General features: G+C 43.2%; 1 protein-coding gene across 1 annotated transcript in view; it reads right to left on the bottom strand.

Annotated features, from left to right (window-relative positions):
- Positions 1-13,224, bottom strand: part of KIF11 (kinesin family member 11) — a 193,272-nt gene that overhangs the window by 84,174 nt on the left and 95,874 nt on the right. The window lies entirely within an intron of this gene.

Genomic DNA, 13,224 nt, shown 5'->3' with positions numbered 1-13,224 from the left:
CCAGGATCACCAAAAATGGGCCGGCATCTAAACTGACATTCTTGCTTTTCAAATAAAGATACCAAGAGAATGAAGAAAAATTGATAAGAGGAGTAAATTAGAAAGTTGAATGCTCTATCTGAATCACAAAAGAAAACATTTGGGTTCAGTGTCCCTTTAAGGAGCACATTTCAGCCACCCAACATAGCTCTAGGACAACAGCAACCTTGGCTGTCCAGATGTTTTAGAACTACATTTCCCATGATGCTTAAGTGTCTTTAAGCTGCCTAAGCATCATGGGAAAAGGAAATTTATGCTTACCTGATAAATTTATTTCTTTTACGATATGACGAGTCCACGGATTTCATCCTTACCTATGGGATATCACCTCCTGATCAGCAGGAGGAGGCAAAGAGCACCACAGCAGAGCTGTATATATAGCTCCTCCCTTCCCTCCCACTCCAGTCATTCGACCGAAGTTAGGAAGAGAAAGGAAAAGCCAAGGTGCAGAGGTGACTGAAGATTAACAAAATAAAGACCTGTCTTAGAAAAAGACAGGGTGGGCCGTGGACTCGTCATATCGTAAAAGAAATACATTTATCAGGCAAGCATACATTTCCTTTTCTTTTACAAGATATGGCAAGTCCACAGATTTCATTCTTACTTATGGGATACAATACCAAAGCTATAGGACACAGATGAAAGGGAGGGACAAGACCAGAACCTAAACGGAAGGCACCACTGCTTGAAGAACCGTTCTCCCAAAAACAGCCTCAGACGAGGCAAAAGTATCAAAATTGTAAAAATTTGGCAAAAGTGTGAAGAGACAACAGAAGAATCATTTTTAAATGCCCATGAGGAAGCCACAGCCCTAGTAGAATGAGCCGTAATTCTTTCAGGAGGCTGCTGTCCAGCAGTCTCATATGCTAAACGGATGATACTCTTCAGCCAAAAAGAAAGATGTAGCCGTAGCTTTCTGGCCCCTACGTTTACCAGAAAAAACAACAAATAATGAAGATGATTGAAGAAATTCTTTAGTCGCCTGCAAGTAAAACTTCAGGGCACGGACCACGTCCAAGTTATGTAACAGACGCTCCTTCTTAGGAGGAGGATTAGGACACAATGAAGGAACAATAATTTCCTGATTAATATTTTTGTTGGAAACAACCTTAGGAAGAAAACCAGGTTTGGTACGTAACACTACCTTATCGGAATGAAAAATAAGGTAAGGAGAATAACATTGTAATGCCCAAAGCTCAGAAACTCTGCGAGCAGAAGAAATAGCAACCAAAAATACCGTATTGTTTCGCATATAGGCCGCACCTGAATATAGGCCGCACCCTTAAAGTTTGGTGCCATTTTAAAGAAATTAAAATTTTAAAGAAAATACACACATTAATAGAACAGGGGGGTCCTTTTCCACTTCCCCAAGAGTATAGAATAAAACAAAGGAAAGATGCTGCACTCCTTAGTATGGTACCTAATTTCAAATGTGAAAAAAAAACATTATTCAGGCATTAAAGCTATAATGGCTAAATAAAGGCTTTTTCACATTTGAAATGACCATACTAAGGAGTTCAGCATCTTTCCTTTGTTTTATTTTAACAGACCAGTATTAAAGCTACAATTTTTTATTTACCCTAATAGTACAGTATTTTTTATCAGGTATGATGTGAGGGGGGGGGAAAAAAAAGTCTCTTACCAATATCAGAGGCAAAACTGACTAACATGGGACATCCTGTGCTCTGCCCACTTCCTCCCTACCCACACTACAATACCCATAAGGCCCCCTCTCCTTATAAGGACCTCCTTCTTAACATCCTTAGTTACCATACCTTAGCATACCTTGCATACTGCCTTTCTGCACATTCCTATAATCACCCTATAATCATCCTCCTTGTACCGGTACTTTTATCAACTACGGACCCTACATGCCTTTCCGTACAGCACACAGCTCCTACTGTGATGACATCATCTACAGCCACATCTGCCACTCCGTCCCTGCAGACTGCAACGCCTGTGAAAGAAGCATTTAGCAACGTCTTTAGTTCACTCCTAGAAGACTGCTAATGTTACCAATACCTGCGACTAAGCATTATCAGCCTTCTAGGAGTGAACCAAAGACGTTGCTAAATGCTTCTTTCACAGGCGTTGCAGTCTGCAGGGACGGAGCGGCAGATGTGGCTGTAGATGATGATGTCATCACAGTAGGAGCTGTGTGCTGAACAGAAAGGCATGCAGAGTCCGTAGTTGATACAAGTACCGGTACAAGGAGGGTGATTATAGGATGATTATAGAAATGCTCATTTCATAGGGGCTTGGTCTGTTACCGTTACATTCCTTACCCGGTATTTACTATAATTGGCAATATTAGGCCAAAAAAAAAAAAAAAACACAAAAAATACCGATTATAGGCCGCGCCCCGCATATTAGGCCGCACTGCAACTTTAAAGGTAGAAATCAAGGGAAAAAAGTGTGGCCTATATGCGGAGCAATACGGTAAAACTTTCCAAGATAACAATTTAATATCTATTGAATGCATAGGTTCAAACGGAACCCCTTGAAGATCCTTAAGAACTAAATTCAAACTCCAAGGAGGAGCAATAGGTCTAAACACAGGCCTGATCCTAGTCCGAGCCTGACAAAAGGATTGAACATCCGGAATATCTGCCAGACGTTTGTGTAGCAAAACAGATAAAGCAGAAATCTGTCCCTTTAAGAAACTTGCTGTCAACCCTTTCTCCAATCCTTCTTGGAGAAAACATAAAATCCTAGGAATCCTATCTTACTCAATGAGTAGCCCTTGGATTCGCACTATTAAAGATATTTACACCATATCTTATGGTAAATCTTTCTAGTAACAGGCTTAGGTGCCTGGATCATGGTATCAAGAACCGAATCAAAGAACCCTCGCTTAGATAAAATCAAGCGTTCAATCTCCAAGCAGTCAGCTGCAGAGAAATTAGATTCGGATGATGGAAGGGTCCCTGAATGAGAAGTTCCTGCCTCAATGGAAGCTTCCACGGTGGCATAGAGGACATGTCCACCAGATCGGCATACCAAGTCCTGCGAGGCCACGCAGGAGCGATGAGAATCACCGAAGCACTCTAATGTTTGATCCGAGCAATCACCCGGGGAAGGAGAGCAAACAATGGAAACACATAAGCTAGGTTGAACGACCAAGGCACTGCCAAGGCATCTATCAGTTCAGCCTGAGGATCCCTGGATCAGGATCCATATCTCGGGAGCTTGGCATTCTGACGAGATGCGATAAGATCCAGCTCCGGTCTGCCCCATCCGAGAATCAGTGTGGCAAAGACCTCCGGATGGAGTTCCCATTCCCCCGGATGAAACGTCTGTCTGCTCAAAAAATCCGATTCCCAGTTGTCCACTCCTGGGATGTAGATTGCAGACAGATAAGAGTGAGCCTCCCCCCACTGAAATATCTTGGCTACTTCTGTCATCTTCAAGGAACTCCTTGTTCCTCTCTGATGATAGATGTAAGCTAGAGTCGTGATGTTGTCCGACTAGAATCAGATGAATTGGTGAATTATTAAGTAAGAGGTTCAATGCTGTTAGTACTATCACAACATGAATCCTTCTAAGCACAATATTTCCAATACTGCTAGACTGGCACAATATGGAAAAAATAATGAAAAAATGATAGAAGAAAAATATGCTTCTAATTTAAAGAACTTGAGAGAACAAAATTCTTTTTTAAGCTTACATTAAATAAAAACATGTAATGCAGGAGAGAGTTTGTTAATCCTTGTAAGAAGTAAGCTTGTTTTGCAAGAGATATACTTTTAACAAGTCACAGAGAATGCTTCAGTTGTCTTGTAGCTGCTGCTTTGTAACTGTGTTTATTGAGAGCAGCTGCTGCAGAGTAAGAGAGGAATTTGGCAAGACGCCCAGACTTGCAGTTGCAAAACCAAGTAACAGTTTTTATTTTGAAATAGTTAAATCCTCTTCAGTTCAAGCTTGTAAACTTAGAGCTCAAAGTCTTGTTCTTAAAGCAGCATATATATTATGAAGTGAGAAAGGAGACAGTGATTCCCCAGTATGAAATAGTGTGCAGAGTAATTTAGAAAACTGCAGTGCCTGTCAGCTCCAGTTAAATTAAGAGTGATGCTGTAAGTGTACAATAACAATTCAGCCAGTGATGTGCAGTCACTAGAGGCAGGTGAGGCAGTGCTTCACCTCTCATATGGGCAAAAATATATATTTTTTTTATTGACTTTAAAAAAAAAAAAAAAAAAACATAATTTATGCTTACCTGATAAATTCCTTTCTTCTGTTGTGTGATCAGTCCACGGGTCATCATTACTTCTGGGATATAACTCCTCCCCAACAGGAAATGCAAGAGGATTCACCCAGCAGAGCTGCATATAGCTCCTCCCCTCTACGTCAGTCCCAGTCATTCGACCAAGAATCAACGAGAAAGGAGTAACCAAGGGTGAAGTGGTGACTGGAGTATAATTTAAAAGATATCTACCTGCCTTAAAACAGGGCGGGCCGTGGACTGATCACACAACAGAAGAAAGGAATTTATCAGGTAAGCATAAATTATGTTTTCTTCTGTTATGTGTGATCAGTCCACGGGTCATCATTACTTCTGGGATACCAATACCAAAGCAAAAGTACACGGATGACGGGAGGGATAGGCAGGCTCATTATATAGAAGGAACCACTGCCTGAAGAACCTTTCTCCCAAAAATAGCCTCCGAAGAAGCAAAAGTGTCAAATTTGTAAAATTTGGAAAAAGTATGAAGCGAAGACCAAGTTGCAGCCTTGCAAATCTGTTCAACAGAGGCCTCATTCTTAAAGGCCCAAGTGGAAGCCACAGCTCTAGTGGAGTGAGCTGTAATTCTTTCAGGAGGCTGCTGTCCAGCAGTCTCATAGGCTAAACGTATTATGCTACGAAGCCAAAAAGAGAGAGAGGTAGCAGAAGCTTTTTGACCTCTCCTCTGTCCAGAGTAAACGACAAACAAGGAAGAAGTTTGGCGAAAATCTTTAGTTGCCTGCAAGTAGAACTTGAGGGCACGAACTACATCCAGATTGTGTAGAAGACGTTCCTTCTTTGAAGAAGGATTTGGACACAAGGATGGTACAACAATCTCTTGATTGATGTTCCTGTTAGTGACTACCTTAGGTAAGAACCCAGGTTTAGTACGCAGAACTACCTTGTCTGAGTGAAAAATCAGATAAGGGGAATCACAATGTAAGGCTGATAACTCAGAGACTCTTCGAGCCGAGGAAATAGCCATTAAAAACAGAACTTTCCAAGATAACATTTTTATATCAATGGAATGAAGGGGTTCAAACGGAACACCCTGTAAAACGTTAAGAACTAAGTTTAAACTCCATGGTGGAGCAACAGCTTTAAATACAGGCTTGATCCTAGCTAAAGCCTGACAAAAGGACTGGACGTCTGGATTTTCTGACAGACGTCTGTGTAACAAGATGGACAGAGCTGAAATCTGTCCCTTTAATGAACTAGCTGATAAACCCTTTTCTAAACCTTCTTGTAGAAAAGACAATATCCTAGCGATCCTAACCTTACTCCAGGAGTAACCTTTGGATTCGCACCAGTATAGGTATTTCCGCCATATTTTATGGTAAATCCTTCTGGTAACAGGCTTCCTAGCCTGAATCAGGGTATCAATAACCGACTCAGAAAAACCACGTTTTGATAAAATCAAGCGTTCAATTTCCAAGCAGTCAGCTTCAGAGAAGTTAGATTTTGATGTTTGAATGGACCCTGTATCAGAAGGTCCCGTCTTAGAGGTAGAGACCAAGGCGGACAGGATGACATGTCCACCAGATCTGCATACCAAGTCCTGCGTGGCCATGCAGGTGCTATTAGAATTACTGATGCTCTCTCCTGTTTGATTTTGGCAATCAATCGAGGAAGCAGCGGGAAGGGTGGAAACACATAAGCCATCCTGAAGTTCCAAGGTGCTGTCAAAGCATCTATCAGAACTGCTCCCGGATCCCTGGATCTGGACCCGTAGCGAGGAAGTTTGGCGTTCTGGCGAGACGCCATGAGATCTATCTCTGGTTTGCCCCAACGTCGAAGTATTTGGGCAAAGATCTCCGGATGAAGTTCCCACTCCCCCGGATGAAAAGTCTGGCGACTCAAGAAATCCGCCTCCCAGTTCTCCACTCCCGGGATGTGGATTGCTGACAGGTGGCAAGAGTGAGACTCTGCCCAGCGAATTATCTTTGATACTTCCATCATTGCTAGGGAGCTTCTTGTCCCTCCCTGATGGTTGATGTAAGCTACAGTCGTGATGTTGTCCGACTGAAACCTGATGAACCCCCGAGTTGTTAACTGGGGCCAAGCCAGAAGGGCATTGAGAACTGCTCTCAATTCCAGAATGTTTATTGGAAGGAGACTCTCCTCCTGATTCCATAGTCCCTGAGCCTTCAGAGAATTCCAGACAGCGCCCCAACCTAGTAGGCTGGCGTCTGTTGTTACAATTGTCCAGTCTGGCCTGCTGAATGGCATCCCCCTGGACAGGTGTGGCCGATGAAGCCACCATAGAAGAGAATTTCTGGTCTCTTGATTCAGATTCAGAGTAGGGGACAAATCTGAGTAATCTCCATTCCACTGACTTAGCATGCATAATTGCAGCGGTCTGAGGTGTAGACGTGCAAAAGGTACTATGTCCATTGCCGCTACCATTAAGCCGATCACCTCCATGCATTGAGCTACTGACGGGTGTTGAATGGAATGAAGGACGCGGCATGCATTTTGAAGCTTTGTTAACCTGTCTTCTGTCAGGTAAATCTTCATTTCTACAGAATCTATAAGAGTCCCCAAGAATGGAACTCTTGTGAGAGGAAAAAGAGAACTCTTCTTTTCGTTCACCTTCCATCCATGCGACCTTAGAAATGCCAGAACTAACTCTGTATGAGACTTGGCAGTTTGAAAGCTTGAAGCTTGTATTAGAATGTCGTCTAGGTACGGAGCTACCGAAATCCCTCGCGGTCTTAGTACCGCTAGAAGGGCACCCAGAACCTTTGTGAAGATTCTTGGAGCCGTAGCCAGTCCGAATGGAAGAGCTACAAACTGGTAGTGCCTGTCTAAGAAGGCAAACCTTAGGTACCGGTGATGATCTTTGTGGATCGGTATGTGAAGGTAAGCATCCTTTAAATCCACTGTGGTCATGTACTGACCCTCTTGGATCATGGGTAAGATTGTCCGAATAGTTTCCATTTTGAACGATGGAACTCTTAGGAATTTGTTTAGAATCTTTAAATCTAAGATTGGCCTGAAAGTTCCCTCTTTTTTGGGAACCACAAACAGGTTTGAGTAGAACCCTTGTCCTTGTTCCGACCGTGGAACCGGATGGATCACTCCCATTAATAACAGATCTTGTACGCAGCGTAGAAACGCTTCTTTCTTTATCTGGTTTGTTGACAACCTTGACAGATGAAATCTCCCTCTTGGGGGAGATAATTTGAAGTCTAGAAGGTATCCCTGAGATATGATCTCTAGAGCCCAGGGATCCTGAACATCTCTTGCCCAGGCCTGGGCAAAGAGAGAGAGTCTGCCCCCCACTAGATCCGGTCCCGGATCGGGGGCTCTCGGTTCATGCTGTCTTTGGGGCAGCAGCAGGTTTCCTGGCCTGCTTGCTCTTGTTCCAGGACTGGTTAGGCTTCCAGCCTTGCCTGTAACGAGCAACAGCTCCTTCCTGTTTTGGTGCAGTGGAGGTTGATGCTGCTCCTGTTTTGAAATTCCGAAAGGGACGAAAATTAGACTGTCTAGCCTTAGCTTTGGCTTTGTCTTGAGGTAGGGCGTGGCCCTTACCACCTGTAATGTCAGCGATAATTTCTTTCAAACCGGGCCCAAATAAAGACTGCCCCTTGAAAGGTATATTAAGTAATTTGGACTTAGAAGTCACATCAGCTGACCAGGATTTTAGCCACAGCGCCCTACGTGCCTGTATGGCGAATCCTGAGTTCTTAGCCGTGAGTTTAGTTAAATGTACTACGGCCTCCGAAATGAAGGAATTAGCTAGTTTAAGGACTCTAAGCCTGTCCGTAATGTCGTCTAGCGTAGATGAACTAAGGTTCTCTTCCAGCGACTCAATCCAAAATGCTGCCGCAGCCGTAATCGGCGCGATACATGCAAGGGGTTGTAATATAAAACCTTGTTGAACAAACATTTTCTTAAGGTAACCCTCTAACTTTTTATCCATTGGATCTGAAAAAGCACAGCTATCCTCCACCGGGATAGTGGTACGCTTAGCTAAAGTAGAAACTGCTCCCTCCACCTTAGGGACCGTTTGCCATAAGTCCCGTGTGGTGGCGTCTATTGGAAACATCTTTCTAAATATTGGAGGGGGTGAGAACGGCACACCGGGTCTATCCCACTCCTTAGTAACAATTTCAGTTAGTCTCTTAGGTATAGGAAAAACGTCAGTACTCGCCGGTACCGCAAAGTATTTATCCAACCTACACAGTTTCTCTGGTATTGCAACGGTGTTACAATCGTTAAGAGCTGCTAAGACCTCCCCTAGTAATACACGGAGGTTCTCCAATTTAAATTTAAAATTTGAAATATCTGAGTCCAATTTGTTTGGATCAGAACCGTCACCCACAGAATGAAGCTCTCCGTCCTCATGCTCTGCGAGCTGTGACGCAGTATCAGACATGGCCCTAGCATTGTCAGCGCACTCTGTTCTCACCCCAGAGTGATCACGCTTGCCTCTTAGTTCTGGTAATTTAGACAAAACTTCAGTCATAACAGTAGCCATATCTTGTAATGTTATCTGTAATGGCCGCCCAGATGTACTAGGCGCCATAATATCACGCACCTCCCGGGCGGGAGATGCAGGTACTGCCGCGTGAGGCGAGTTAGTCGGCATAACTCTCCCCTCGCTGTTTGGTGAAATTTGTTCACATTGTACAGATTGACTTTTATTTAAAGTAGCATCAATACAGTTAGTACATAAATTTCTATTGGGCTCCACCTTGGCATTGGAACAAATGACACAGATATCTTCCTCTGAGTCAGACATGTTTAACACACTAGCAAAAAACTTACAACTTGGTTATAATCTTTTTTAGCAAAAAAATACTGTGCCTCAAAGAGGTACTAAACGATTAAATAACAGTTGAATAATGAACTGAAAAACAGTTATAGCATCAAACTTTAAAACAACACAACTCTTAGCAAAGGTTTGTTCCCATTAGTAAAATAACAATAATTAAATTTGACATAAAAAGTACAAAGCAACGTTTTTATGCACAGTCACTATAAGAATTCTCACAGCTCTGCTGAGAGAAGTTACCTCCCTTCAAAGAAGTTTGAAGACCCCTGAGATCTGTCAGAGATGAACCGGATCATGCAGGAAAAATAAAAGTGACTGACTGGAATTTTTTGATGCGTAGTAAAGAGCGCCAAAAACGGCCCCTCCCTCTCCCACACAGCAGTGAAGAGAAACGAAACTGTCACAATTACAAGCAAAAAACTGCCAAGTGGAAAATAATGCCCAAATATCTATTCACACAGTACCTCAGCAATGTAAACGATTCTACATTCCAGCAAAAACGTTTAACATGATAAATAGTTATTAAAAGTATTAGTGACCTTTAGCAGAGTAGTTCCGGTGAAATACCATCCCCAGAATACTGAAGTGTATACATACATGTCATTTTAACGGTATGGCAGGATTTTCTCATCAATTCCATTCAGAAAATAAAAACTGCTACATACCTCAATGCAGATTCATCTGCCCGCTGTCCCCTGATCTGAAGCCTTTACCTCCCTCAGATGGCCGAGAACAGCAATATGATCTTAACTACTCCGGTTAAAATCATAGTAAAAAACTCTGGCAGATTCTTCCTCAAACTCTGCCAGAGAAGTAATAACACGCTCCGGTGCTATTGTAAAATAACAAACTTTTGATTGAAGTCATAAAAACTAAGTATAATCACCATAGTCCTCTCACACATCCTATCTAGTCGTTGGGTGCAAGAGAATGACTGGGACTGACGTAGAGGGGAGGAGCTATATGCAGCTCTGCTGGGTGAATCCTCTTGCATTTCCTGTTGGGGAGGAGTTATATCCCAGAAGTAATGATGACCCGTGGACTGATCACACATAACAGAAGAAAATTGTATTTTTTTTCCCCAGCATTTTTTTTTCTCACAGCTATATGTTGTGCAATGAAGAGGCACAAGCAGGTCTGCCCACCATTACACAACATGCTGCGCCATCTACTGGATGAAAGTGGTTAAGATCATTGCATGGCCCATTAACTGCTTATTTGAGGCAGTCCTATTTGGGCTGAACCAATCCAGTGAGAGGCATTAGTAAATGGAACTTAGGGTTGGGGCTGGATGTTAAATGATATAAAATAAAACAAAAACGGAAAAAAACAACTTTCATTTATTTTGTTGCTGTCCTGTGAACCTGCTAGCTTTGCTAAAGTGAAAAAGAGAGTTCTGTTCTTCCCCTCTAAGTGCAGTGGAATGTGCCACTGTCACTTCCTGAATCCTTACAGAGCAGGAAGAGAGAGAGGCACAGAGAGCACTGTTTCAGCCCCATCTTATTAAAGTAAGATTTTACTGCAAAGGATTCTGTTAGTGAAAATGATAATTCAATGAATGTGGTTTAGTGTTTTTTTTACTCTTTTACAGCAAAGGATCGTTTTTGTATTTTGTTTACTCAAACTTTACACCCACTAACTTAGCAGCTTGCCTCTGTACTGCACACTAATGTATGGTCTCATTTAGTTATATAGTCTCACTTAGTCTCTGTAGCTTTGCTGTTTTATTACTTAAAAATGCAGTGGTCCCTCTCCCCTCCCCCTTGTATGTGTGTGTGTGTCTCTCTCTCTATCCATCTCTCTCCTTATGTGTTGTTCTCCCCCATGGTCTCTTTCTCTCTCTGTCTCTCTTCCTCCCCCTCAGACTCTCTCATCCCTTATGTGTCTCTCTAACCCTCTGTGTGTGATTGTGTCTCTCTCTAACCCTCTGTGTGTGATTGTCTCTCTCTCTAACCCTCTGTGTGTGTTTGTGTCTCTCTCTAACCCTCTGTGTGTGATTGTGTCTCTAACCCTCTGTGTGTGATTGTGTCTCTCTCTAACCCTCTGTGTGTGATTGTGTCTCTCTCTCTCTTTCTCTCTAACCCTCTGTGTGTGATTGTCTCTCTCTATCTCTAACCCTCTGTGTGTGATTGTGTGTCTCTCTCTCTCTATCTATCTCTAACCCTCTGTGTGTGATTGTGTCTCTCTCTCTCTATCTCTAACCCTCTGTGTGTGATTGTGTGTCTCTCTCTCTCTCTTTCTTTCTCTCTCTAACCCTCTGTGTGTGATTGTGTCTCTCTCTCTCTTTCTCTCTCTCTAACCCTCTGTGTGTGATTGTGTCTCTCTCTAACCCTCTGTGTGTGATTGTGTCTCTCTCTCTCTATCTCTAACCCTCTGTGTGTGATTGTGTCTCTCTCTAACCCTCTGTGTGATTGTGTCTCTCTCTCTCTCTCTCTAACCCTCTGTGTGTGATTGTGTGTCTCTTTCTTTCTCTCTCTCTAAACCTCTGTGTGTGATTGTGTCTCTCTCTCTCTTTCTCTCTAACCCTCTGTGTGTGATTGTGTCTCTCTCTAACCCTCTGTGTGATTGTGTCTCTCTCTTTCTCTCTCTCTAACCCTCTGTGTGTGATTGTGTCTCTCGCTCTCTCTCTAACCCTCTGTGTGATTGTGTCTCTCTCTCTCTCTCTCTCTAACCCTCTGTGTGTGATTGTGTGTCTCTTTCTTTCTCTCTCTCTAAACCTCTGTGTGTGATTGTGTCTCTCTCTCTCTTTCTCTCTAACCCTCTGTGTGTGATTGTGTCTCTCTCTAACCCTCTGTGTGATTGTGTCTCTCTTTCTCTCTCTCTAACCCTCTGTGTGTGATTGTGTCTCTCGCTCTCTCTCTAACCCTCTGTGTGTGATTGTGTGTCTCTCTTTCTTTCTCTCTCTCTAAACCTCTGTGTGTGATTGTGTCTCTCTCTTTCTTTCTCTCTAAACCTCTGTGTGTGATTGTGTCTCTCTCTCTCTCTAACCCTCTGTGTGTGATTGTGTCTCTCTCTAACCCTCTGTGTGATTGTGTCTCTCTCTTTCTCTCTCTCTAACCCTCTGTGTGTGATTGTGTCTCTCGCTCTCTCTCTAACCCTCTGTGTGTGATTGTGTCTCTCGCGCTCTCTCTAACCCTCTGTGTGTGATTGTGTCTCTCTAACCCTCTGTATGTGATTGTGTCTCTCTCTCTCTCTCTTTCTTTCTCTCTCTAACCCTCTGTGTGTGATTGTGTCTCTCTCTCTCTAACCCTCTGTGTGTGATTGTGTCTCTCTCTAACCCTGTGTGTGTGATTGTGTCTCTCTCTTTCTCGCTCTCTCTCTAACCCTCTGTGTGTGATTGTGTCTCTCGCGCTCTCTCTAACCCTCTGTGTGTGATTGTGTCTCTCTCTAACCCTCTGTGTGTGATTGTGTCTCTCTCTAACCCTCTGTGTGTGATTGTGTCTCTCTCTCTAACCCTGTGTGTGTGATTGTGTCTCTCTCTAACCCTGTGTGTGTGATTGTGTCTCTCTCTCTAACCCTGTGTGTGTGATTGTGTCTCTCTCTAACCCTGTGTGTGTGATTGTGTCTCTCTCTTTCTCTCTCTCTCTCTAACCCTCTGTGTGTGATTGTGTCTCTCGCTCTCTCTAACCCTCTGTGTGTGATTGTGTCTCTCGCGCTCTCTCTAACCCTCTGTGTGCGATTGTGTCTCTCTCTTTCTCTCTCTAACCCTCTGTGTGTGATTGTGTCTCTCTTTCTCTCTCTCTCTAACCCTCTGTGTGTGATTGTGTCTCTCTCTAACCCTCTGTATGTGATTGAATCATTGTGTCTCTCTCTCTTTCTCTCTCTCTAACCCTCTGTGTGTGATTTTCTCTCTCTCTCTTTATTTCTCTCTCTCTAACCCTCTGTGTGTGATTGTGTGTGTCTCTCTCTCTCTAACCCTCTGTGTGTGATTGTGTCTCTCTCTCTTTCTCTCTCTCTCTAACCTCTCTGTGTGTGATTGTGTCTCTCTCTCTTTCTCTCTCTAACCCCTCTGTGTGTGATTGTGTCTCTCTTTCTCTCTCTAACCCCTCTGTGTGTGATTGTGTCTCTCTTTCTCTCTCTAACCCCTCTGTGTGTGATTGTGTCTCTCTCCCCCGTCTGTCTCTCCCTCTCCCCCCGAATGCTTCTCTGTTTCGGTCTACCTTTTATTTAATTAATGAATTGA

This window comes from Bombina bombina, chromosome 9 (genome assembly GCF_027579735.1).
Source record: "Bombina bombina isolate aBomBom1 chromosome 9, aBomBom1.pri, whole genome shotgun sequence".
In the NCBI taxonomy this organism is placed as follows: Eukaryota; Metazoa; Chordata; class Amphibia; order Anura; family Bombinatoridae; genus Bombina; species Bombina bombina.
The sequence above is the reverse complement of the archived record's forward strand: the minus strand, read 5'-3'. Positions and strand labels throughout refer to the sequence as shown.